The sequence below is a fragment of the Clarias gariepinus genome, chromosome 21 (genome assembly GCF_024256425.1).
Source record: "Clarias gariepinus isolate MV-2021 ecotype Netherlands chromosome 21, CGAR_prim_01v2, whole genome shotgun sequence".
Lineage (NCBI taxonomy): Eukaryota > Metazoa > Chordata > Actinopteri > Siluriformes > Clariidae > Clarias > Clarias gariepinus.
In genome coordinates this window covers 10,111,577-10,137,188 of record NC_071120.1, presented here as the reverse complement: position 1 = coordinate 10,137,188, position 25,612 = coordinate 10,111,577, and the positions used below count along the sequence as shown (strand labels likewise).

At 38.2% G+C, this 25,612-nt stretch overlaps 1 protein-coding gene across 2 annotated transcripts in view; it reads right to left on the bottom strand.

The window, feature by feature from the left end:
- wscd2 (WSC domain containing 2) overlaps positions 1-22,582 on the bottom strand; it is a 96,232-nt gene extending 73,650 nt beyond the window's left edge. For both annotated transcript variants that reach the window (XM_053480918.1, XM_053480917.1), the window contains exon 1: positions 21,999-22,582. The gene's annotated coding sequence lies outside the window, so the exon portion shown is untranslated. The remainder of the gene's footprint in view (positions 1-21,998) is intronic.
- Positions 22,583-25,612: the final 3,030 nt, after the last annotated feature.

Genomic DNA, 25,612 nt, shown 5'->3' with positions numbered 1-25,612 from the left:
GCGGGGCACTGAGACACGGTGAATGGATGCTAGCTGCCGTGAAAAATACAAGATGGTCGTAGTGGCGGTCGCACATGCTCTCCAGAGAAACACTCTTCTCTTAACAGTTCACTGCTCTTTAAAAACAAAAACACAGGAGGATTAACCCTTTAAAACTAAAGCAGCATGGATCCGTGTGGCAAAACAGCACTGGGCCGATAAAAAAAACAAAAAACGCAGCTTATACGGAAGTCTGTGAAACCAGAAACCTACGTTATCATTACTTTTAAAACATGTAAATGTACTGCTGCCAGAAATATGGCAATGGCATCGCAAAAATGCAGAACTAAAAATGCTGAACTAAAGATGTGCTATTATTAGTATTATTATTATTAGGTCACAGAAACTTACCAGAAACAACCATTAAAATGTGAATATGTGCTATTTCTTCGTCGAAGTGACCCATATTTCTTTTTACAGTTTTTAATTAAGTTATGTTTATTGTAGTTATGTTATGTATGGTTAAATTAAATAGGTTAGAGTTGACTCAGTTCATCATATTCCCTAGGTTGTGCTGAAAAAATGTCACTCCTCAGACATTGCCATACCATGATAAGATGAATGCATATCTCAACCCTTTGAGAAACACTGTCCAACAATATGCTAAAAACATTTAATTTATTCATGACAGCCACTATTCCACAAAGCTGGTAGTTCTGCTTCACTGATCATGTGATAGATTGAAGCGCGATGTGATGTGGTTAACACTTTGGCTTTCGACTGAAAAATACTACGACGTCGCTAGCTGTTAAATTAAGGCTTCTAAAATAAGGTTATACAACAGTTTGCAAACTTAAAAAAATTATTTTTCAAACTGAATAAAGGTCCAAAAATGGTGTTGATCACGTTGTGATGTCCAACTGTTCATACGTTAAATTGAATTAGTTTTACTTGTAATACAGATACCTACTTTGTCATTGTGGAAGCCGTCTTAAGCATAATGATTACCTTAAAAGATATAAAACATACAGAGTTCCAAATAAAAGTAAAATGCGTACTTAGCCAAACATTTTAAACAACACATCACACATTAGTGACTCATTAACAGGCTTTTTAACTCAATATAATCTATGATATGATTCCTACACCACATCGAGACATACACATCACACGTGCTAATAGAAACTGATGCTAATCGAAACGCAAATGCTGAACAACTGCTTGTGAGTGAAAAAGAAAGAAGACTCGGGATGTGTTGTTCTACGAGAGGAAGACAATCAGACAAAGATATGAGACGTTCGTCTGACGAAAATATGGGCCACAGTGGTGGACTATATCATAGTGAAAATCATGTTCTTAATACAAAAGAAGCAGCCTGAAGAACGCTGCCAAATGTAGGACACTTTACTGTTTAATTTATAGTTAAAACCTGTCTTAGCAATGTCTCCTCCATTTGTGACTAACCCTTGTCCATCCGAGTTAAACCCCCTCTTCCGCAAGAATGCCTTGAGCTGCATAAGCCATGCCTTGCTCTGCCCTAGTTACGCCCTGCTCCATCTGAGCTAAACCTTGCCCTGCCCAGGCCATGCTCTAGCTTTGATGTCGTGCTTGGTTCGCACTGTAGCTTAAATGATGTCATGCTAGCTCTGCACCATAGCTCTCGTGATACTGGCACTGCCTGTGGACCTTTATTGGCTCTGCCTTCCAGCTTTGAGGTCTTTGCGCACCTGTCGAGCTCTCCCTAAAGGCTTCTTAAGCTCTGAGCCCCAGCTCAGTCAAAGTCTAGTTTTCGCCAAATGACCAGAGTTTAAGCCTCGAGCTGAAGGCAAGCCCAAGTTAGGCACCTATGGTAAGTTCTAAATCCCTTACTAAGTTCCAGCCCAGAGCCCATAAATTGCAGCTCCCATGCCAAGTTCATTCCTACTCAGTTCACAATCCCAGTTCCGAATCTTGTACTTACTTACAACTTTATTGCCAAGTATGTTTGCATGTACTGTATAAGAAATATGTCACTCTAAGCTCTTTTATTTTTTGCTCCACTATATCAGAGCCTTAACGTTGGGACATGGCATAAATTTGTTTCTGGTTTTTAAACCCTTGTCTTGCCTTTGCTTTCTGTTTCTAGCATTCTTTGGTTTAATGTTACAGTTCATAATTCATGGTTTTCATCTCTGATCGTGTGTAAACCTGCATTGTGTTTGCTCTGATTATGTTTCACTTGTGTCTTGTTTAATTCCTGCCAAAGCATTGGATTTCGGTTTCATGTTTTCAGTTTGTTTGTCTTGCCTCTTTTGTATGACTCCGTGCTGGAATTAGCATTCAATTCTGATTTCATTCCCTAGGTTTTTTTTTTTTCTAGTGGTCTAGCCTCAAGCCACAACATTTAATAAAGACCCAGCCCAATTATAGGGCATGGTTGGAGACAGGACTGTAAGGGCCATATTTCATTCTTGTGATTTGTTGTTATGTTTATCTTATTTCAGTTTATTAGTTAAGCATTAAGCATTAAGTATCATACATATAATTTGTATTGTGACATCATTTCATGGGTTGTTCTGTGACATCATCCCACAGTTATGCAGTTCCATGTCTATCATGCACGTTAGTTGTTAGTTGTTGTTAAGACACGGAAGGATACAGAAAGGTGTGGAGCACACAAGCTTTTGACTGTGAGACAGTAAGCTAAAAGGAATACAGTAAAATAAGTTGTTGTAACTGTAATCCATCGAAGCTACAGAACACAGCAAGCGACTTGTCGTGACTACAGTGGATTTATGCAAGAAACTGTAACAACCGTTGTTTTTGATGTTGAAAATAAACAAGAGACAAAGAAATCAACGAAACGTCTGATGTCGTCAGTGACACTGTGTAACTAAAGACACGCGTCAGAACTTGTGAATAACATGCACCTACAAGGACTACAAAAGAAAAAAATCTGCATGGGGATATTAAAAAAAAAAAAAAAACCTACAGTACGACACAAGCAGCACTTGCTGTGCTGAAACTGTGATATGTACAGCTATAATCTAAAGGATAATATTGAATGTAAGTACGAACAAATAAAAAGTATGAGGTGTCATTTTTTATTCAGAATGTTTTTACCTCCTTAAAGCGTGCGTGCATCTCTTAAGAGTCGTTCTTTTATAATTACACTGCTTGATGTGTGCGCTGAGCTCAAAGACATGCTTCCTTGTGCATTTGCATTTCTTTATTGTTTCCCTTTGTCTGGTCTCTTCATATTTCTCTCCAACTCGTTTAATTTTTTATTGAACACTTCTCTGTTTCTCATTTTCCCTTTGTACTGTAGGTGCAACACCAGCTCTCTTTGGTTTATCTTTACTCGTCTGGAGATGTTTTCTCCTTTATTTTGCCTCCATTCAGATACTTTACTTTGTCACCTCTCCTGCAGAACTTGGAACCTGTACTGGAGTGGGTGATTACACACACAGCCATGAAGACTGGGATTCACAAGCAATATCACATACGAGGTCATGCTGTTGTGCTGAATATCAGCATGGATGAGATGCAGTCGTAACTGGTATCCATCACAGCCGTGCTGATATCCAGCACAACAGCATGACCTCGAGTGTGATATTGTTTTTCTACAGCAGTTATACAAACACCATTTATTATAAATAGGTTATGATGTGTTTCCTTATTTAACCAGTTATTTTTTTCCGCCAACACAAATATTTCCACAACTGGCAAAGCTATTTAACTTCGACTGGCAGAGCTGGCGACTTTCAGTTAGTGTAAATAACAGGAACTAAAGTAGTTTTAAATTCTGACTTTACTTTATTACTGTATGTAGCCAAAAGGTGGAAGGGTGGACAGTTGTTAGTGATGAATTGTGGAAGATTTACTTTATATTTCCACTTATTTTGCTTAAGAATATTAGCTACAAGGAAAGTTAATGCGCTAGGGTGTACAAACACGTCTTCTACACACCAAGTAGTGCCCTTGATCAAGGGTTAGAGACGCTTGTGTACATTCCGAATGACTTAGAAGCAAATCTTAAGGAAACAAAGAGTTTTTTAAGATGACATAATGTTCTAAAGGTGCTTCCGTGACTGTTCGTACCTCTTCCGAACACCTGTGACACACAGTAATACATATACATACTTGGGCATTCCAGCTGTTACCGTCTATTATTATCACTTGTGTATAATAAATGTTAAAGGGTTCTTCAGCTTCCTCCAAACAGAAGGTTTTTCAGCAAACTGATCCATTTTTTTGGAACGCATTCCAAGAAGAACTCTTATTCTGAGGCTCAGTACAACCATGGATCCATATGAGACCTGTGTGTCAGACACTAACTGCCAGAATAGCTAATTATAGGTTATCTATCTTTTCTATCTAAAAAAAGATAGATAGATAGATAGATAGATAGATAGATAGATAGATAGATAGATAGATAGATAGATAGGATTTGAAGAAAAATAGAACGAGAGCAAGAAAGAGTGTGTTAGAGATAGACAGATAAAGAGACAGAGATAGAAGAGAGAAGAGAAGGAGAGGTGACAAAACTAATGACAAGTGGCTAGGCGGCTTTTTATGATTGTTTACATTTTGTGTGGTCTATGTGTATGTGGCATATGTGTCTGTGTGTGTGTGTGTGTGTGCATGAACTTGAAAATGCAGGGCAGTCAGGAAGTCACAACTCTGTGTGTGTGTGTGTGTGTGTGTGTGTGTGTGTGTGTGTGTGTGTGTGTGTGTGCTTGCAAGCACTGCCAAACCCTCCATTCGTGAACCTTTCTAAGCATAAATTAAATATGAGTAGCAGAGACACACAATACTAGCACACAGAGAGAGAGAGAGAGAGAGAGAGAGAGAGAGTGTCTGTGTGTGTGTGTTTGTGTGTGTGTGTGTGTGTAAGAGAGAGAGAGAGAGAGAGAGAGAGAGAGAAAGTCAAAGTCACACTAAGATTACAGACAATGGGATGGGAGAGAGAGATAAGAGAGAGAGAGAGGACAGAGTATACCTGACTGTAAATTATACGACGGAACAGAGGACAAACAAGAGAAGAAAAGGGAACAAGTGGAAGGTGGTGATGTCTATAAGGCCATAATTCAGGTTTCTCCTTTTGTTTAATAAAGCTTTATTTTAATTTTGTCCTATGCTTTACCTGGACATTTACAGTATAATGTCAAAAATAATTCAAATTTTGTCTTCTGGACATGCAAACTCCATGCACACAGCCCCGAGGCAGAAATTAAATCCTCAACCCTGGAGATGCAAGGTGAGAGTGCTAACCACTACGCTGCCCAAAAATAATTTGATCATGCAAACTTTTCTGCATGAACAAATAACGTTTTGTAGCTATGAATGCACAATAATAGACACATGATTTTTTTATATATATATATTAATGGGCCATCTGTTTTTAATAACAGAGACGCTGTTCTAGATTTATCGTTGTTTAAAATCATTTGCATGTGTATGCATGTGATTTGCTCCATGTGTCTCTGTCCTCAACTTCTTAAACCAGATTTACACCCCACAAAACACACACACACACACACACACACACACACACACACAGTTAACTGTATGATAATTCTTAAAACTGCTACATGAAGATTATCCCAATCATAGTCCGCCTCTTGTTGCACTGGAGCTGGGATACCACAAGGCTCTGTGCTGGGCCCGATATCCGCTACAGTCGCTTTGTCGGTTTACATCCAGCTTTTTCTGTGTCTATAATAAAACTCAACATTCCGGATTTATCATCCACTAAGCACTGGTTACTATAAGCCCTGAAAAATTTATGACATCACTAGGGGCTGACCCATCCTCGAATGCTTGATGATTCATTCCAGGAACAGATGTGCTAGATGGATGAGGAATGTCTAATACAGGTGTGGACTGGAAAATGTTGCCTTTATTACATTTCACAACCAGGAATAACCTGCATATTAGTATATAAAAATATAAGAACACACATGAATACACAATGATATGTTTTTTTTTTTCACTTTTCCAACTTAAAGCCATATTTAAATGGGGTTACATTTATTATACTTGCATGTGGTCATCATCATGGTGTAACAGGAAATACCCAGCATCTAGATGGCATGATGTGACCCGACATGGTTTTACAATTATCACCAGGAAGCTGATCATTTTTCTAGCACTGCAACCTGGTGTATTTTTATTCTTCTTACACTGCACTAATCTGGCAACATAATCAGTAAACTGATTTTAATCAGTTTTAATCAGTAAACTACATCATTTAAACCATTTATAGTTTAATTTAACACTGTGCAACATCAGTGAGACAAATATTTTTTTGTTCATAGTATCACTTACATTACAGTAGCTATAAGCAGTCATGCTGAGACCAGTCACGTGCAAAGACCTCTGTCCTGATGACTCTCCTTGTAGAACTTACTCACTGTTACAAGTGTGATTGCACTTTCTTTTAATTAGGTAGCACTTTTTTTCCTCTGTTCCTGTAAAGGCCTAGCTGATGCAGCACGGTAAAAGTTCCTACAGATATGTTCTTTTAGAAATAAGGTCGTTTATAAAGCAGTGTTCAAGTCAACTGGGACTTTTGTTTGTGCAGAATAACATGACACAGTTATGAGAGTAAAAACTCCCTTTATTTCTCGATATAATCCCCCGGTACACTCATGCACTTATCCCAGTGTTTCACTACTGCTTGGATACCATTGAAGTGTAAGGTGTTCTCAGTATGCCCAAGCTATGATCGGACTGCCTGTTTTACGTCTGGACCTCTGGCCTTTCAAGAACTCCTTTAATGGCCCAAACATGTGGACATAGCTGGAAGCGAGCTCAGGACTGTGCAGGGGATGTGGCAATAAGTGATCCCGCATTGTGTGGCGTTGGTGAATGATCATGTTAATAGTGTTGATAAATGATCTCTTCTCTATCTATTGATATTTAGAGATTAGGTGTTCCACTAGCTGAATATTCACGTAAACAACTGAGCCACCTCAACCGAGATCACCATTCGGCCTTCTTTAAAACACTTGTACTGTTCAAACGTTTAACTGCAGGTACAGTAATAGTCTGATGATCATAATGTGCTTAAAAATGCATTGATTGCCTTTTGACCAATCTATTCCAAGAATACAAAACCACTGTGAAAAACCTAACTGCTAACTTTATATAACATGATTTATACCATTAACTTTATATACCACTATCCTGTAATAATAAAATATTACTTTATTCTGATTATAACTACATAACTTGTGCTTTTTTATGTCAATTCATGTTATAACAGGAAATATCCAGCATCCAAATGGCATGATGTGACCCGACATGAAGTTTTACTATTATCACCAGGAAGCTGATCTTTTTTATAGCACTGCATCCTGGTGTAATTTTATTCTTCTTATATAACCCTTTAATCAGTAAACTACATACTTTTAGACAACATCCTTTAAACCGTTTATAGTTTAATTAAACATTGTGGAACATCAGTAAGACAAATATTTTTTGTTCATAGTAATTAAAAGAAAATAAAAGTAATAATAAAAGTTCACTTTATTTTGCCTAGAATTACATTCCTTGTGCTTTTTTATATAAATTCCTTACATAGCAACTATATTAAATTACTCGGAAACATCATATTGTGCTGTTGTTTCAGCACATGAAGCAATATCTTTCTGTGAAATCCTGTGGGACACATGGCAGGAAAAGTAAAATGACATCACAGTCAAGATTACTGGGGATGGGATAACTGAAGGTTTAATGGAAATCTGATCCAGCAGTGGAACGCCACACCCATAACTGCTGGCAAATAAAAAAAAAAAACTCATGACTCAAAAATAAGATCGAACACAAGTTTCATGTTTCAGCTATCTGGAAAACAGGCAACTCTAACACACACACACACACACACACACACACACCAGCATTCAGCTCTCACTGAGGAGGCTCTTACTATACTATACACATTGCAGAATAAATTACCGGTTATAAAAATCATGTTTTTATGTGCTACCTTTTTTTTAAATATTCCATTTATTACATAGAAATCATAAAGTCTCTGATGAAGTTTATATAAAGAAAAATAACAGTTTAATATAACAGCTTGAATGTAATTAAACACTCAGAAGACATACTTTACATTTAAAAAAATACAAGAGGAGAGAGAGAGAGAGAGAGAGAGAGAGTGAGAGAGTATTAATTAATCCAATATGGGACCTAATTTATGTGACTTAAGTGTGATAAGGATTTAAAGAGCTGTGTGTTTAATATTAATAGGGTTTTGCAGCAGAGGCTTATAGCAGCATTAGCAGGAGATCAACGTACTGTAGAAGCTGGCTAAATCAAAGCTGGTCTATCTACTTCTGTTTAGTTTATTTCGTTAAAGCTTAATAAGTAAAGAGTTTTTCTATAGGATTTCTTCTAAATTAAATCCAATTAAATAATTTTATGCACACAACCACCACAATACAAAAACCATGGAGCCCAGGATGTTCAGAAGCAAGCGTAAAAGCAGCGGAGATGGAGATGATAATGATAACGATGGAGACAGAAGTGAAAATACTGTAACTGAGAGAATGAAGCGAGATGAAAGGATGGCAGACAACGCTCGTTCTTTTAAACATGAATCGTTCAACCATCGGCACAATTCTTAACAACACTGTACTGTAATATACTGCGTATAGCCAATCATGTTAGTGTCCCAGTACCTAGGCAATGTCTGTTAAGAACGGAACTCGTTCGTATGTCGTTTCAGCCGTTCCCTTCTCCACTCTTTCCTTTTTTTCTAAAGATTTCACCATTTACAGTGAAATTGCTGCTACAGCGTAGCATATTTCATATTAATGGGGACAAATTTAATTCATTGGAAGTTCAGGAGCATCCAGGAGAAGCTCATCCAGAAGCATGTGCACACCTGCACCATGGGTCGATCTCAGTTTTTACATTAGGTCATGAAGCATTCCCGTACAAGGCAAAATATACAACCTAAAACACAGACATGAGCATAATCAGCTCATCAATCCATCAATAGTGCTAAAAAATCATGGATAAACAGGTCCAACACATTCCTCATTTCAGATTCTCCTAAAAACAAAACTGAAATAAAGAAATGCTTGACAATGTTGAGAATAGCTTTCCTTCCATCATATTTCTATTTTTGTGGAGACTATAGATATTTTCGGAAAAAAAAATGTGTTTGTCTAGACATTGTTTTTGTATATTTGGCGTACTCCGAAGCTCAAACAAATCCGAAATTGTGGCCATCAGGGTCTAACCAACTCTGAGCCTGGGCCCTCCATAGTTTCATCCAATTATGATCATATCCATTAATTTAATCAATAGAATGTAGAACTTGTACCAAACCTTTACCAATCCTCCTGCCCAGTTCTTGTCTAATTCCTACCCCATGTGGTCAACATGATGTGTATTGTTAAGATGTTCCACGCAGATATTTTACTGTACATCAAACAAAGTGGCCCAAAAGTTTATATCTCACACATCTAGGAATGGCGGGGACATTTTTTCACACTGCTGTATCTCGTTAGTATCTGATCTATATTCTGGTTGACCAATTCAACCTGGTGCAGCACCAGTAACGCTCCTTGGACTACTGGCTGGTCATAAACAGGATTCTTTCTCCTACTGTATATTTATGTAAGGGAATTCAGTTTTTAGAGCAAATTAGCCCCCTTTTTCTCCTTTTGTACAAACACAGCAACTTTTCATGTTTTTAATATGGCTCTGTTATCACAAGACCTAATAATAATGATCACATCTTTACCTCATTACCTTACTCCTTACCTAACCATTACTGCTAGTTTTGCCAAGTCCTAGATTATCGATCACATCTTCAGGGTTTAATGACTGTGGATAAATCAACATTTTGTGCAACACAAAATCCAGCTCACCCACGTATGCTAAAAAAAACCCTTTTTTTCATTTAAAAGCCTTCTTGTTGGGTTTCTTTAATGAGACCTCTGTTGTGGTTTTTTTCATGCTACTTTCTTTGCCCATTCCACATGCCGCTGCTCTCGATGAGCCTACATCCATCAAGTCCCAACCACAAACCCCCATTCTTCTTTATGACTCTATGTGGGCTGTCACTGGAGAAGCCTTCAGCCATGAGCATCAATCAGCAGGGCACAGTCATACTGCTCACACAGAGAACATTGGTCAGAGCTGGAGGGGAAGCAGAAATGCTTAGGGCTTATTGTTTCTACAGAACAGAAAGATGTGAATATGGCTGGCTTTCAGGAAATACACAAGAACCAGGGTTCGTACTTTGCCATATGCATTTAAGAGCCACAATAAATAGGGACAGCTATCTTTGCATTATCACAAAGATAATGCATTTGCATTTTTATCAAGTGTGTTGTGTTTGGCATGAAAGGTTCATTAAAGTCTCTCCCATTCACTCATGCATCGTCTATACCGCTAAATCCTGTATTCAAGGTCGTGGGGGGACAGGAGCCTATCCCAGGAGACTTACAGCACAAGGCGGGGTACACCCTGGACAGGGTGCCAATCCATCACAGGGCACACACACTCACACACCCATGCACACAATACGGCCAATTTGGGAACGACGATTACCTAACCTACATGTCTTTGGACTGAGGGAGGAAACCGGAGTACCCAGAGGAAACCCATCAAGCACGAGGAGAACATGCAAACTCCATGCACATAGAGGCGGGGCTTAAACCCAGACCTTGGAGGTGCAAAGCGACAGTGCCAACCAATACACCACCAGTCCTCATGAAAGTCTAAAAAAACATATTCATCTAATTCATAGTAGGCTTAACTAAAGAAACAAGTATGAATCAAGTTGGGGTAAAAATATGAGTGTGTCCTGCTACATGAAAATACTCAACATTAAAATGTTTTATTTTCTCCTTAAATAACATTTTGTCTCTATAGTAATTGTGTCCAAGTCATTTCAAATTGCCTCTGAACTGTACATACATGCTGTAAGATATAAAGCTAACCAGCTTCTAACACAAGGCTGAATCCCAAATCCCTCTCTAATCCCTGATCACAAATACTACTTGCTGTGTGGAACAAGGGATTGTTCACCGCACCTAGTTGATTACCTTTACATTTTACACTATTTGGGATTCAACCCAGGAACAGCTAGTTAGCTGAGGCTATTCTGAAGTGTAATAAGTGGAGAAACCTACAAGATTTACAGGAGTGTCCACCTTCATGGTTTATTCTCCTGGCTGTTTAAATAGTCAATCATTTGTTTTAATACTGTTAAACACTGTAAAATACTGTGAAAACAGTTGATAGTAGCACTGCTAGAAGCAGGCTTGCGGCAAATCCAAATCATAAGACATAAAAACCACAAACCAGATCAAATCCATAAGGGACTCTGACTGAATATATACAGACAGTATACTCAACATTGAGTAAGTCCACCTGATTAGTTGAACTGTGATGGAAATTGACGTAGTGGTGCTATGGGTACTGACACTGGGTTAAAAAAAAAAAAAAAACGACAATGTGCATTCACTAAAAAATCCGCCTTCTTGTTAGCTTTCTTTAATGAGACCTCTGTTGTGGTTCATTCATGCCCCTTTATTTGCCCATTCCACAGGCCACTGCTCACAATGAGCCTACATCTATCACCGTCACAGCCACAAACCCAATCCTCCATTATGGCTGGCTCTATGTGTGCTGCCACTGAAGAACCCTTCAGCCTTGAGCATCAATCAGCAGGGCACAGTCATACTGCTCACACAGAGAACATTGGTCAGAGCTCAAAGAGCAGCAGAGATGCTCAAGCCTGTTTTTGAGTAGGGCTGTAAGCGATGATGCTGTGGTGTCAAATCCATTAATTAACCTCTGATAGAGATTAGCAAACCCCCAAACGGTGCGGCCCGGCACTCTGTACTGTAATCATAACTGTAGTCGTTGTCAACCAGGTGGTTATAGCTGTGACTTTTCCTTGCTCCAGAAGCAGCAACAGTTACAAGTTTGAATATAAGCATTGAGTTTCTTCCTGTTACAACAGACTCAGACAGTCATTTTTCACCTCCGTAAATATTGCAGACATTTTCTTCGCTGCTTGCGTTGCTGTTTCTTGACATTTCGATGTTTTTGGGTCATTTGGTGGTTAACGTGAAGATATGGCGGTCTAGAGGAAAAATATATTAGAGAAGAAAATCTATCCTTGTTTGAACCGCTTGTGATTACATTTAGATGAAGGCATGCAATCCCATGGGATTTACCTTCACTGAAATCCGTTTAGTAAGTAAAATAGATTTGAAAATGTCAGAGGATTGACTGTCTAGCCTTGATCCTTAGTAGAATCTCTCTCTCTCTCTCTCTCTCCCTCTCTTTCATTCCTGTACCTACAGTACTGAATAATAAAAATCAAGAGATGTTTTATGACACGTCCGTTTAGTAAAAACCTAAAAAATAATAGTATTATATTATTTAAACTAGACACTTGGGAACTTTTTTCTGTGAGGAAGTTTATTGAGATCTTCTCATCTAACCACCCAACAAAACAAGTAGACCTGGCTAGTGTCAGCTACCTACTGTAGGCTTGTACTCTAGATTAAAATGCATTAGTATTATTGGTAGTAATAATATAGTAATAAGGACGAATCAAATAGATGGATGGCATAAAAAGATTGGAAGTTTGCAACAGAACATTAATAAATGCATATTTGTTTTTTGATGTTTTTTTTATTTTGGTTAGGGGTCATAACATTTACAAATATTTGCTCACTAACAAGACTTTTTGCAAGTGATATAAAAAATTTTCTCTTGCAACTTTCACCATTTTATTTTTTTTATTATTATTATTATTATTATTATTATTATTAATAAAAATAATACATTTAAAAAGTGTAAGATCCTACATACAAATCTTTTAATCTGTCTTAATTTTAAATCCCAGCCAAAAATATTTTATATGATCTTACATAAGTATGGCTTCACTGTTTCATTCCAAATAATGTGACGCATTATACCGCGTCATAGGTTGAGTCAGGTTAATGTTGGCCAATAGTTTCACATTTTTTTTATTAAATGTTTTGTTTATTTGTCAAAAATCGATTGATAAAAACCTTATCTTTCACATCCTTAAACAGAGTTGAGAAAGTTTTCATTCTAAACATTCTTTAAAGCACCTTAATGAACACAAAAAGCTTCTCTTTTTTTTTTCTTCTTAAAAAAACTGTTGGTTAAGCTATTTTTGGGCTCGCAGTTAAAAACCTGGTTTCAAAATGAGGCTGATTTTTTCCGTCCCCGAGGCGCTTATTGTAAACAAACTCGCACTGGCCATGTCTGAGCAACCGGATATGATACAGTAATAAAAATAATAAATACAGTATCAGAAGCTTATTAAACCAGGAATCTGAAACTATGCATAGCTCAAATCATCCAGAAGGTGATTTAATATAACTTGATGTGGTCGAATAAATATCCTTAAAAGGTGATTCATAGTCACTAAAAAGTATAACTATAACTATATAACTTTTTGGTCATATTTCCTAGCCCTGTGATAAAATTAAGCCAGTCGCTTGGAGTACTCACTTTTTTTTTTTTTTTTTTTTTTGTTTTAAGGCCTATTTATACACTCTGCTATAAAAGCAATTATAAAACATGCTGCCAAGGACACCGGCTAGAGCAGACTGCCAAGAACAAACCATGAAACCTTTACCGAGGCAAAAAGAAGATGATGAAGATGAAAAAGCAGGATCACGAATAGCCTTGTGTACCCTTGTGTATCGCCTGCTCTGCACTGTTCGATCTCGTGTTCAATAAGGAATAGATTTTCCAGCACCACGCGGTGCTTTGAGCGTTGGTTTAAATGTTCCCCTGTCCTTGATAACACAGAGCACTGCAGTTCCAACATACCAGTGACCAAGTACTTGGCAAAACTTTGTATCACGAGAGTCTTGTTATGAAATACCAAGCACCGGTCTAAGCCTTAAGCAGTGCAATGTGTCTGAGAGTGTGTATTGTGTGACGAAAGGTTTATATTTCTGATGTTTAGTATTAAACATTTATTTTACAGTATTAAGAGCTAAGAGATATTATATGTACAGTAAATGGGAGAAGAGACTTCTTAGAGGTATAACAAGACTTGTAATCCGGTACCGATTTGATCCTTTCCGGAAAGGTTTCATAACGTTTTAGATCTTGAATTTTTTTTATTTTTCCAATACTTTAGGACTGAAGTTAGATCTTTGACTGTCACAAAGTGCTTACACTGAAAACTCCTTCAGTAAATGTTTAATAAATACCTCTCGTATTGTAATTTGTATAATGTAACTTCTTATTTAACCTTTCTATGTAACGTACCGTCCTGCCGGAAATTTGTTAATGGCTAAATGTATTGTGATACATATGGTGCATTACTTAGATAACTCTTATAACAAAGGAGCACTCACTCATTCATCATCGTCTATACCACTTTATCCTGTGTACAGGGTCGCGGGGAGCCTGGAGCTCTTGGGCACGAGGTGGATGCCAATCCATCGCAAAGCACACATAAGTACACACTCACACACTCATTTGGGAATGCCAACTGTGGGAGGAAACCAGAGCACCCTACGAAAAACCCTCCAAGCATAAGGAGAACATGCAAACTCCATGCACACAGACCCAAGGCGAGAAGCGAACCTGGATCCGGTGCAAAGCAACAGTGCTAACTGTAGCATGTTATATAAAAGATCAATTTAGAGACAAAAAAAAGTAAGCCTTTAGGTTTGCACGCATGAAAATGAAGCAGGTGCAGAGACATCAAAACAGACCTTATAAGGACGTAGCTAGTTCTGCAGGATGGTTAGTAAAACTAAGCAGCTAAATTCCATATAAAACTGTACAGATTGTACCTGAGATAATTTAAGCAAAGCAAAGTCAGTTTAACTTACTTTCATTGAATTTGGTTAATTAATTACTGTTCACTGCCATTGACTAGCCATGTGCTGCCAAGTCCCATGTTTTTCGGTACTGACTTGGAATTGACTATGAATTTTTTTTTAAACATTTACACTGTGGAACCTTGGAGTATAAGCGAACTCCAGAGGTATGCTTGTATATCAAAGCACTCAAATATCAAAGAGAATTAACCCATAAGAAATAATTAAAACTTTAATGATTTGTTCCACAACCCAAAAATATTTATATAAAAATAATATATACAAAATATATATTAAAACACACACACACACTACCGGGATCACTCCTTTAAATCCTTTAAATCTCACGCACCACTACAGCATTTTTAGCCTTTTTCTTCATGGAGGCCATTGTTGCAGTACAGTTACTAAAAAACAGTCACTACACTTGAAAACTAATTTAAAAAAATGTTGAATAGACAAGTGACACACATGTACTGAGGCTGAGGAAGAGAGTGAACTACAAAAACTCTACAAAACTTTGCAAGTTTGCAAGTGCCTCAGACTTTTGCACAGTCCTGTACAGTAAATCATAGCATTAAAAAAAAGAAGATACGTTTATATATTTTTAAAGAGAGATTTAACAGAAGTAGAAGTGTTTGGTATTAATTGTTATACTATGGTGGATACGAAGAGTATTCAGACTCCCTAAGATTTTTCACTCTTTGTTATATTGCAGCCATTTGCTAAAATCATTTAAGTTCATTTTTTCCCTCATTAATGTACACACAGCACTCGATATTGACAGAAAAACAGAATTGTTGACAATTTTGCAGATTTATTAAAAAAGAAAAACTAAAATATCACATGGGCCTAAGTATTCAGACCCTTTGCTGTGGCACTCATATTTTACTCAGGTGCTGTCCATTTCTTCTGATTAACCTTGAGATGGTTCTACACCTTCATTTGAGTCCAGCTGTGTTTGATTATACTGATTAGACTTGATTAGGAAAGCCACACACCTATCTATATAAGACCTTACAGCTCACAATGCATGTCAAAGCAAATGAGAATCATGAGGTCAAAGAAATTGCCTGAAGAGCTCAGAGACAGAATTGGTCAAGGTTACAAAAAAAATTCTGCTGCACTTAAGGTTCCTAAGAGCACAGTGGCCTCCATAATCCTTAATTCATAAACGTTTGGACGTCGTTGGGACGACCAGAACTCTTCCTAGAGCTGTCCGTCCAGCCAAACTGAGCCTTGGTGAGAGAGGTAAAAAAAAAAAAAAAAGATTACTGTGGCTGAGCTCCAGAGATGCAGTCGAGAGATGGGAAAAAGTTGTAGAAAGTCAACCCTCACTGCAGCTCTCCACCAGTTGGGGCTTTATGGCAGAGTGGCCCAACGGAAGCCTCTCCTCAGTGCACACAAAAGCCTGCATGGAGTTTGCTAAAAAAACACGTGAAAGACTCCAAGATGGTACGTGTGGAGAAAACCAGACACTGCTCATCTCCTGTCCAATACAGTCCCAACAGTGAAGCATGGTGTTGGCAGCATCATGCTGTGGGGGTGTTTTTTTAGCTGCAGGGACAGGACGAATGGTTGAAATCGAGGGAAAGATGAATGCGGCCAAGTACAGGGATATACTGGATAAAATCCTTCTCCAGAGTGCTCAGGACCTCAGACTGGGCCGGAGGTTTACCTTCCAAGAAGAAAATGACCCTAAGCACACAGCCAAAATAATGAAGGACAACTCTGTGACTGTTCTTGAATGGCCCAGCCAGAGCCCTGACTTAAACCCAATTGTCTGGAGAGACCTAAAAATGGCTATCCACCGACGTTTACCATCCAACCTAACAGAACTGGAGAGAATCCAAGGAGGAATGTCAGAGGATCCCCAAATCCAGGTGTGAAAAACTTGTTGCATCTTTCCCAAAAAGACTCATGGCTGTATTAGATCAAAAGGGTGCTTCTACTAAATACTGAGCAAGGGGTCCGAAAACTTAACCCTATGTGATACTTCAGTTTTTCTTTTTTAATAAATCTGCAAAATGCCAACAATTCTGTGTTTTTCTGACAGTATGGGTGCTGTGTGTAGATTAATGAGGGAAAAGAAATTCACTTAAATGATTTTAATAAATAGCTGCAATATAACAAAGAGTGAAAAATTTAAGGGGGTCTGAATACTTTTCGTACCCACTGTACATTCATTATTTACCAATACTTAATTATTGAATAATGATTTATTAGTGAAACGGCTTCATCTTATACCTTCTTTTTTTCTCATTTGCTAAACGGTGAAAATAAAAGCCCTCTGTGGTGTACTGCAGCAGATCAGAAGCGATCCATCTGTCCAGTGAACTGTAAACTCAGCCTGACCAACAACACCCTGCAGGCCTGCTATTGGAGGATGGGAAGAAATGCCAATTAATGACTAAATCACTGGCATTTCTGAAAGACACTGCTTCGAAGTCAACTTCAAATTTACAGAATGCTGTCAGATTATATTTGTTCAACGTGGTGATTAGAGGAAACAATGTGCTCTGCTTAACTTCTACAGCCGAGACAGACTTCACCATGGATGCCACAATATAAGACAAGCCTGAATGCCACTAAATGGATGCTTGGTTCTTAAATTTATTTGCTTTGCATGTGTCTACTCATATAGTTATGGACTGCATAAATTGTCCTTGGCTTGCAATACAATACGAGCTGCTGAGCATGTTTTGGGGGTTTATGTGTTGCCATTTTAAGCGCAGATAAATCATAAAGTTATTGACTAGCCTGTCAGCCAAGTAGAAGCTCTAATGTGCTGCCAAGTCTCATGTTTTTCGTTACTGACTTTGAATTGACTATGCAAAAAAAAAAAAGTACTACCAAATATAATAGAATAAATGAATGATGTCAAGCTACTTAGCTAGTTAAGTGAATTTCCATATAGAGGATGATTCAAGCATAGCCGTAATGATTTTCTAAGGGTGTCTGAAGTGAAATCCAATTACTTCCTTAAGTAATCCATGATCAAGAATATATTAAGTATGAAAGAGCAACCTGGAAACTGAAAGAAAGTAGATGAGAGGGAGAGCATGTCAATCTTGCCACAGCGTTCAAGTTAAACCACTCCATAATCAAACTTCACTTCAATATTTTACTTAAGTGGTAAATTTCTGAGGCTAACACGGGCACAGACTCACCAAAATGTGTTTTTGTTTTAAATGACTGTCCAGTATCAGTGAATATGTCCCTGTGATAGCCTCAGAGTAATGGTGTTGAGTGGAACCCAATGCAGCCCATCCACATCAGGAATTGATATTTTGTGCATTCTAAAATGCTTTTCTGCTCACCAGATTCGAAACAAGTGATTATTTACAATTATTATTTATAATCTCTCTAATGACACCCGATTGATTAAAAAAACACTTTGTCTTTGAAAAGTATCGCGACAGAGCAGTGTTCCTGTGTAGAGCAGAGAGAAAGCTCTGCGTGATTGTATGTGAAAATGAAAGTAGGAGTGGTCTGCGTGCGTGTGCGTGTGCGTGTGCGTGTGTGTGTGTGTGCGTGTGTGTGGCACGTGTCCAATGACACACACGCGCACAGACACAAAGAGCAGACTGGGCAGAGCAGAGAGAGAAAATTGATTTTTAACCTCTCTAATGAAACTTTCTTTTGCTTTACACGCGCGCTGTACACACACGCATACAGACACAAAAAAAAATATGTTTTACACACACACACACGGTCACAGTGTTATAGGAAACAGTTACCCACAGTTCCGCAACACAAGAGAAAGAAAAAACGTTGGCTCAGTTGTGATCACGTGACGCTCGGCGTCAATACAAGAAGCGCATGCGTGATACACGATGTACTCGTAAACCAAGACTTGTTCGTTTTCCAAGTCAAAATTTATTAAAAATCTTAATCGTCTTGCGGAACACTCACAAAGCCCATTACTCGCAATCCGAGGTTTTCCTGTATAGACTTTCTTTGATCTCTCTCATCAACAAGCCCTTTCCACCCACGAGACCGTCATTCACTCAGTGTTTTCTGTTTATCATTATGCATTCTGTCTAACATCTAGAGACTATTGTGTGTGAAAATCACAGGAAATGTTCTTTGAATACTCAAATCAATCCATCTGGCACCAACGTGTCACAGAAATCACACTTTTTCCCCGTTCTGATGTTTGATGTAAAAATTAACTGAAGTTCTTGACATGTGCATGATTTTCTGCACTGTGCTGCTGCCACAAATGAGCTTGTATCTGTCAGTTTACATTTTTAGCTTCAGCTTGAATTTTTAACCACAAAATATTAACATGGCATTCTCGATGCTCAAATAGGAAACTGACAGCCAGACTGGACTATCAAATAATTTCATATTACGTAACCTAAAGTATATCTGTAACAGCAAGTACACATACAGTACATGTTTTTCTAACTGTTGGACTGAATTTAGTTTTCCTGACTTACTGTATGTAGTGGGTGGTCATGGTTCGGTGTGTACGGTGTCTTTCAGTATTGCTTTTAAACAACATTTAAACATATAAACTTGTAAAAACTTGTAACCAGTGGCGAACTGACTATCATTTCCTGAACACACTTTCCATTCTTTTTTTAGAAAAAAACATACAGGTTTCTAAATGATTACAAGTTGTGCATGAAGAGTAAGAGCACTATCTGTAGCAAAAAGTGCGAACAATGTTTCTTTTAAATAAGTTATATTTAAAGGACAATAATCATTAACATCATTTGTACTATAAGGACTGTTCAAGTCATACCGGGTCGTTTACCTAAGACTTCAAGCACAGTACGGTAGTGTATGTATTGTATTATGGTGCAAACATTGTAACAACGGCCACACTGTACATCTATAAATGATAATCCCAGCCGACGTGGCTCTGCCGTCGTTTCTATTAACAATAAGCAAGCCGAACGCCTGAACCTTGAAAAACAATAGGTAACTTGTCGCCAACTTGCGGAAGAGACTCATCTGTCTGTACACACAATCACTCACCAACACCACTTGCTCATTATAGAAACTCAGCCAGGAGTTTTTTTGTCACATGCCCTATACAACCCTTAACGCGCTCCAACTGATTTCCACATGTTTGGGCCATTAAAGGAGTTCCTAGGCGGCCAGACGTGAAGCAAGCAGTCGATCATGGCTCTGGTGTACTGAGAAAACATTCTACCTTGATGGTATCCAAGCACTAGTGATACGCTGGGATAAGTGCATTAGTGTATCAGGGGATTTTTTTTTACTCTCATAACCGTGTCCTGTTATTCTGCACATCAAAAATCCCGGTTTGACTCATATTAGCCAGAAATAGCACAGGTGCTACAGTTGCCCAACTCGGGGAACCCATCTTTCTGAAAATACTACATCGGGAACATGTCTTTCATGACAGTTTGAAATGAAAAAAACAACAAAACTAACATAGGAGCGTCTAGTTTCCCTACTTCTCCTGTCAAACCCCCTGAGATCTCAAATGACGCAATTCCTACTGGCAATTTACTACTCAGGATTATAATGCCGGCTTTTTTTTTTTTTTTTTTAAACTGTTTATCTGATTTTTCAACTGTGTGCCAAATTTCTTTTTCTTTTTTTTTTTTGATCTAACTGTGCAGTGTTTGGGAGCAGCACAGGCTGTAGGAGGCATTTATCAGTTTAAGAAGGCTGTGTTTTTGTTTTTACACCATTCATGGATGTTTTACTTAAATTAAAATGGAGAAATGGAGAAAATCACGTAGCACTAGTTAAAGCTTGACTGTCCTTACTTAGATCACAAACATGTGTACTGTTACACCTCTAGAAGCTAAATCTGAGTAAACACCTCGACTCAGCACTGCATCACAGGGTTTGGAAGATTTTAAGTGCTTCGTTGTGTCTCTGTATGCATCGTGACCTGGCATGCATTTACAACATTGAGAGATAGAGCGTTGAGTGTGAGCTTGCATAAGCACCCTCATTACCAGACTATGAGTAAAGCATTAACAGTGTATAATTACATTTCAGAGAAGTGTTTTAACACACCCATGAAGAGAAGCAAAAACAAAACAGGTCTCCCCTTATGAATCTGGATGAAAAGACAGCCAATGAAGATTAGAATAAAACTCATGACGTATTTCAAATGTCAGCAGAGCATATAACAAGAACAAGAAGAATCAGCAACCTCAAACTCTGACCATCTCTCTGTCCTGCTCTAATCTTTTAATCCGAATGTCAGCGTTCTCCTCTGGAAGCATGTGCCTCACCAAATTTGCTGCGCAGTTCGACTGTCACTTGATTCGAAATAACGTTTAATCCTCAACTAACTTTGTGTTGCATTAATAAAAGCAGTGTTCGTTCGTGTCCAGCTGCATAACACAGTACACAGACTAGTTATCACCTTTAGATGGCATGGCAAAACAAATCCAAATCACTCTCATTTTTTCACAGCTCCATACTGGGGTTTATTGTTCACAAATGAAAGTCCATCCATCCATCCATCCATCCATCATTTATACCACTTATTCTGTATACAGCATCACAGAGGGCCTGGAGCCTATCCTAGGATTCTTAGGGCACATGGCTGGGTACACCAATCTATCTCAGGGCACAAATGAAAGTATGCAATTAAATTTTTTATTACTTCAAATCAGGTTAGCCAAAGTCAGGACTTTTCTGTTACTCTAAATACATTTTAATACCTTGATTCTTTGCTCCATTTCATTTTTTGCCATGACAAATGGAAATTTGTACGCAAATTATATATATATATATATACATATATATATATATATATATACATATATAGCCTCTTATTTATTTATCTGGTCTGACTTTGATCAAAGATATGTTACAAAATGTGCAGTGAGACTAGGAACTCCTGCCCCCTGCACTGCAAAAGCTGGCACTAGACAACAGAAAAGCAGCAATGCCCTCTTAATGTACAACCTATATATATATATATATATATATATATATATATATATATATATATATATATTACACGTGACACCATGAAATTAATAGAAATAACATAATCATGTTGGTTTATAAGTTAGTGCGTGGGAGGGAACAACACAAGTGTAATAACGAAAGCAGCAGTTTAAAATCAGTACTGTACGTGGATTCAGACACACTCTCTCTCTCTCACACACACACACACACACTCACACACACACTTGCATGGTGTTTGCTTTAATGCGCGTGCCTGCACTGATTTACCTGAAGTCAGGGCTCGTGCTGCGAAAGACGCTGGCTCGCGCTTAACTCGTGCCGAAACTGGCTTCCTGCGCGCGCGCGCCTGCTGCCTCGCAGGTCTCGGTTTCGCTGTGTTCGCTCTCGCTCAGTCCCAGCGTGTTTAAAGGCGACAGCGAGGGCGAACAATGTCGCGCTTCGACCGTCAGCCTCGGTACACGCTCCGGTGCACGCCTACAAACCCGTTATCTCCGACGATGACTGCCGCAGAGCGCGCGCTGGCGTGCGTGTGTGTGTATGTGTGTGTGTGTATGTGCGCGCACGTCTGTGTGTGTGTCTGCGTTTGTGCTCCCAGTTTCACAGCTGCATTAATCGGGTCCCTGTTAAAACGTCTTCGTGCGTTAGACACACCCCCACCATGCGAGGACCTGACTGTCCTTATTTTCTGTGTATGAGTGTTCGGGTGCCAGGGTTTTGATATCCTAATGGGGACGAAATGTCCTCACAAGAATAGGTATATCTGAGCAGGTGGTCCCCATAACGCATTTTTTTAAACAAAAGAATTTCTTGAACTTAATATTGTTGTGTTTAGTTGTAGATATAGTATTAATATGCTGTAACTTATTAAGTCTCTACACTGTCCTCACACTGATAGTATAATAAGAGAGTGTGTGTGGGGGTGTGTGAGAGAGAGTATGTAAGGGTGTGTGTGTGTGAGAGAGAGAGAGAGAGAGAAAGAGAGAGAGTGTGTAAGAGAGAGAGAAAGTGTGTGTGTGTGTGTGAGAGAGAGTGCACGTGTGTTTTGATATCCTGATGGAGACCAAATGTCACTAGAATATGTATATCTGAGCAGCTGGTTTTGGTTACTGAGATTAAGCTTGTTAGATTTAGTTACTGCTATATTATTAATTAGCTGTGGTAAGTCCTCACATTGGTTGTATTACGAGGTGTGTGTGTGTGTGTGTGTGTCCTCACACACCCTGCTCTGCAGCCCCACAGCACTGCCTACAGCTTTTAAAGAGGCACAACACGGCAGTGTGTGAGCACGTAACACTTCACTCGTCCTGCTTTTGGCGTGTATCCCACAATTCATCACGTCTCTCAGGTCCTACGAGAGCAAAAATTTGTTCAGGACTGGGGTAAAAAAAAAAAAAACACCAGTCATATTGACGTCAGGAACATGTCTAATTATGGCTCTTGAATATCTTTTTTTAAATCCTTTAAAAGAACAAACACCCCCCACACACGCGCACACACACACACACACACAGTCTTACTTAAAAAAAAAAAGTATAAAGTGTCATTTTTGGCACCTACATAAGACACTTTTGCTGTTAAAAATGTCTTAAGGCAGAGTATTTTGGACTTCTGTAGATCAAAGTGAAACAGAATAACACATGGTTTAACGGTTGTAACAAATGACAAATTTACTTTAGCATACTTTTTATCAAAATCTATAGTTACTAGATTTCCACATCCTACCTAATATTACTAGCAGTAGCTGCTGTTTGGTCACCCAGTGGCATTTGGACATGGCCTGATTGGTTGTGATTATACATATCTTTCATTTCTCTTTACTGGCTAAATGATGTTGGACCACTTGGAGGCCACTTAATTAAATGCATTTACAGTACCTTGTACAGTGCATCCCAAAATATATAATATTTATATGATTTAATTTAAAAAGTGAAACACATGCACATATTCATTAAACATCAAATGAAATATTTCAAGGCATTTTTGTTTTCATTAGATGATTACAGATTAAAGCTCATAAAAATAAAAAATCAGGTATCTCAAAATATTATTATATTATTTTTATTTTGAGTTCGAGTAAATTATTATTCATAAAGCATAAATCCTCCGTACGTCTAGTTCAGTGCATGCAACCACAATCCTGGGAACACTGCTGACTTGACAATTGCCCAGCAGACAAGGAAGGTAAGCCACAGAAGGTCATTGCTGAAAGAGCTGTCTGTTCATATAGAGCTGTATCAAAACATATTTCTGGGAAGCTGACTGGAAGAAAAAAAAAGTATGGTAGCATGGCAACAGGGATGACCTCAAACTTAAGAAGACTGTTCGGCAAAGTCAATTTAAGATCTTAGGAGAGCTTCATAAGAAATTGAGTGAGGCTGGTGTCAGTGCATCAAGAGCAACCACACACAGATGTGTTGTATTCCTAATATTAAGACACTAATACACCAGAGACAGAACGGTCAGTAGCGTCTTACCAGGCCTAAGGAGAAAATGGCCTTTGACCATGGCTCAGTGGTCCTATATTTCAGATGACAGGAAATGTTGCATTTCATCTGAAAATAAATGTTCCAAAAGAAAAGTGGAGAGTTTTAAAGATTGCGATGATCTCCCCACAGTGCCAGACTAGTTTGGTGACCATTCAACTCGCCTGACCTGAACCTCAGAGAAAATGTATGGGGTATTGTTAAGAGGAAGGTCAGAAACACCCTGACAATCTAACAATACAGACGAACTACTGTAAAAGCTGCGATTAAAGCAACCTTGCTAAGGGAGCTAAAGGAGACCTGACCAAGTACTGAGTGCATAACGGAATGTACTTTCTGGACTTTAGATAGTTCAATATTGTTTTTTGTTGTTGTTGTTGTTGTTTAGCTTAATCTTACAAAAAAAAAATATCTAATACTTTAAGATGCTGGATTTGTAAAATATTTAACTGTATATATAATGAATTCAGAATGTGAGTTTTATTTTTTGAATTTTTCCACAAGATTTTCTTCTTTTTTTAAGATGCACTTTATCTACCCTTTATTTATTTTATTTTATATATTAGTTCATCTACCAAAAGTGAATTTAAAAGTGAACACAGGAATTATACCAGCCCAGTTTGACCTTCCCACTTTAATTTACTTTGTAAACCAATATCAAAAGTTACCAAACACCCAGGTAAAACTATTTATTACAAACTATTGACTCATAGTTATAGTCTGAGACACTCCATCTAAGACCGAAGTAATGAGCAAAATGTCACTGCACACATATGAGGCTAAACTCTAAAGCTTTCCTGGCATGATTTACTATCTTGGAAAATTAATACTTATACAGTACTTATATTACTACACATACCCATATTAATACTCCAGCAGCTCACAAACAAAAAAACACAGGGCATACGGTTGATGGTGCACTAAATAAATCTAGCATTCTGGACCAGTACTACTCTAAGAACAAAACAAATATCATCTCAAACACACACTATAAAGGCAACATAATTGCAGGGGAGTCTCTGAAAGCCAATTCACATAGCACCTTAGGCTTCGAAAAAACACTTTAAAGTGGTTATCAGAGAGTCGCTGCACTTAGAACCTAACAGCAAGGTCATACATCACCGAATCCACTAAAGACAAAGTCTGGAATGTATTCAATCGGCACACATTGATCAAAGATATTAAAGAGACAACTAAGCCAGAGTGTGCGTTACACTGTATATTTCATGATTATTGTTTGTCTATATGAGATTGTTCCAATAAAATCATGGTCAAGTTCTGCAGCAGAATGTTTCATAACCTGTCTTCCATGTCAGATTATAGAGAACAATCAGAATCCTTCATCCAGAGACTTTTAATTTAAATTTAAAGGAAATTACTGTGTTCTGCTTAAGTCAT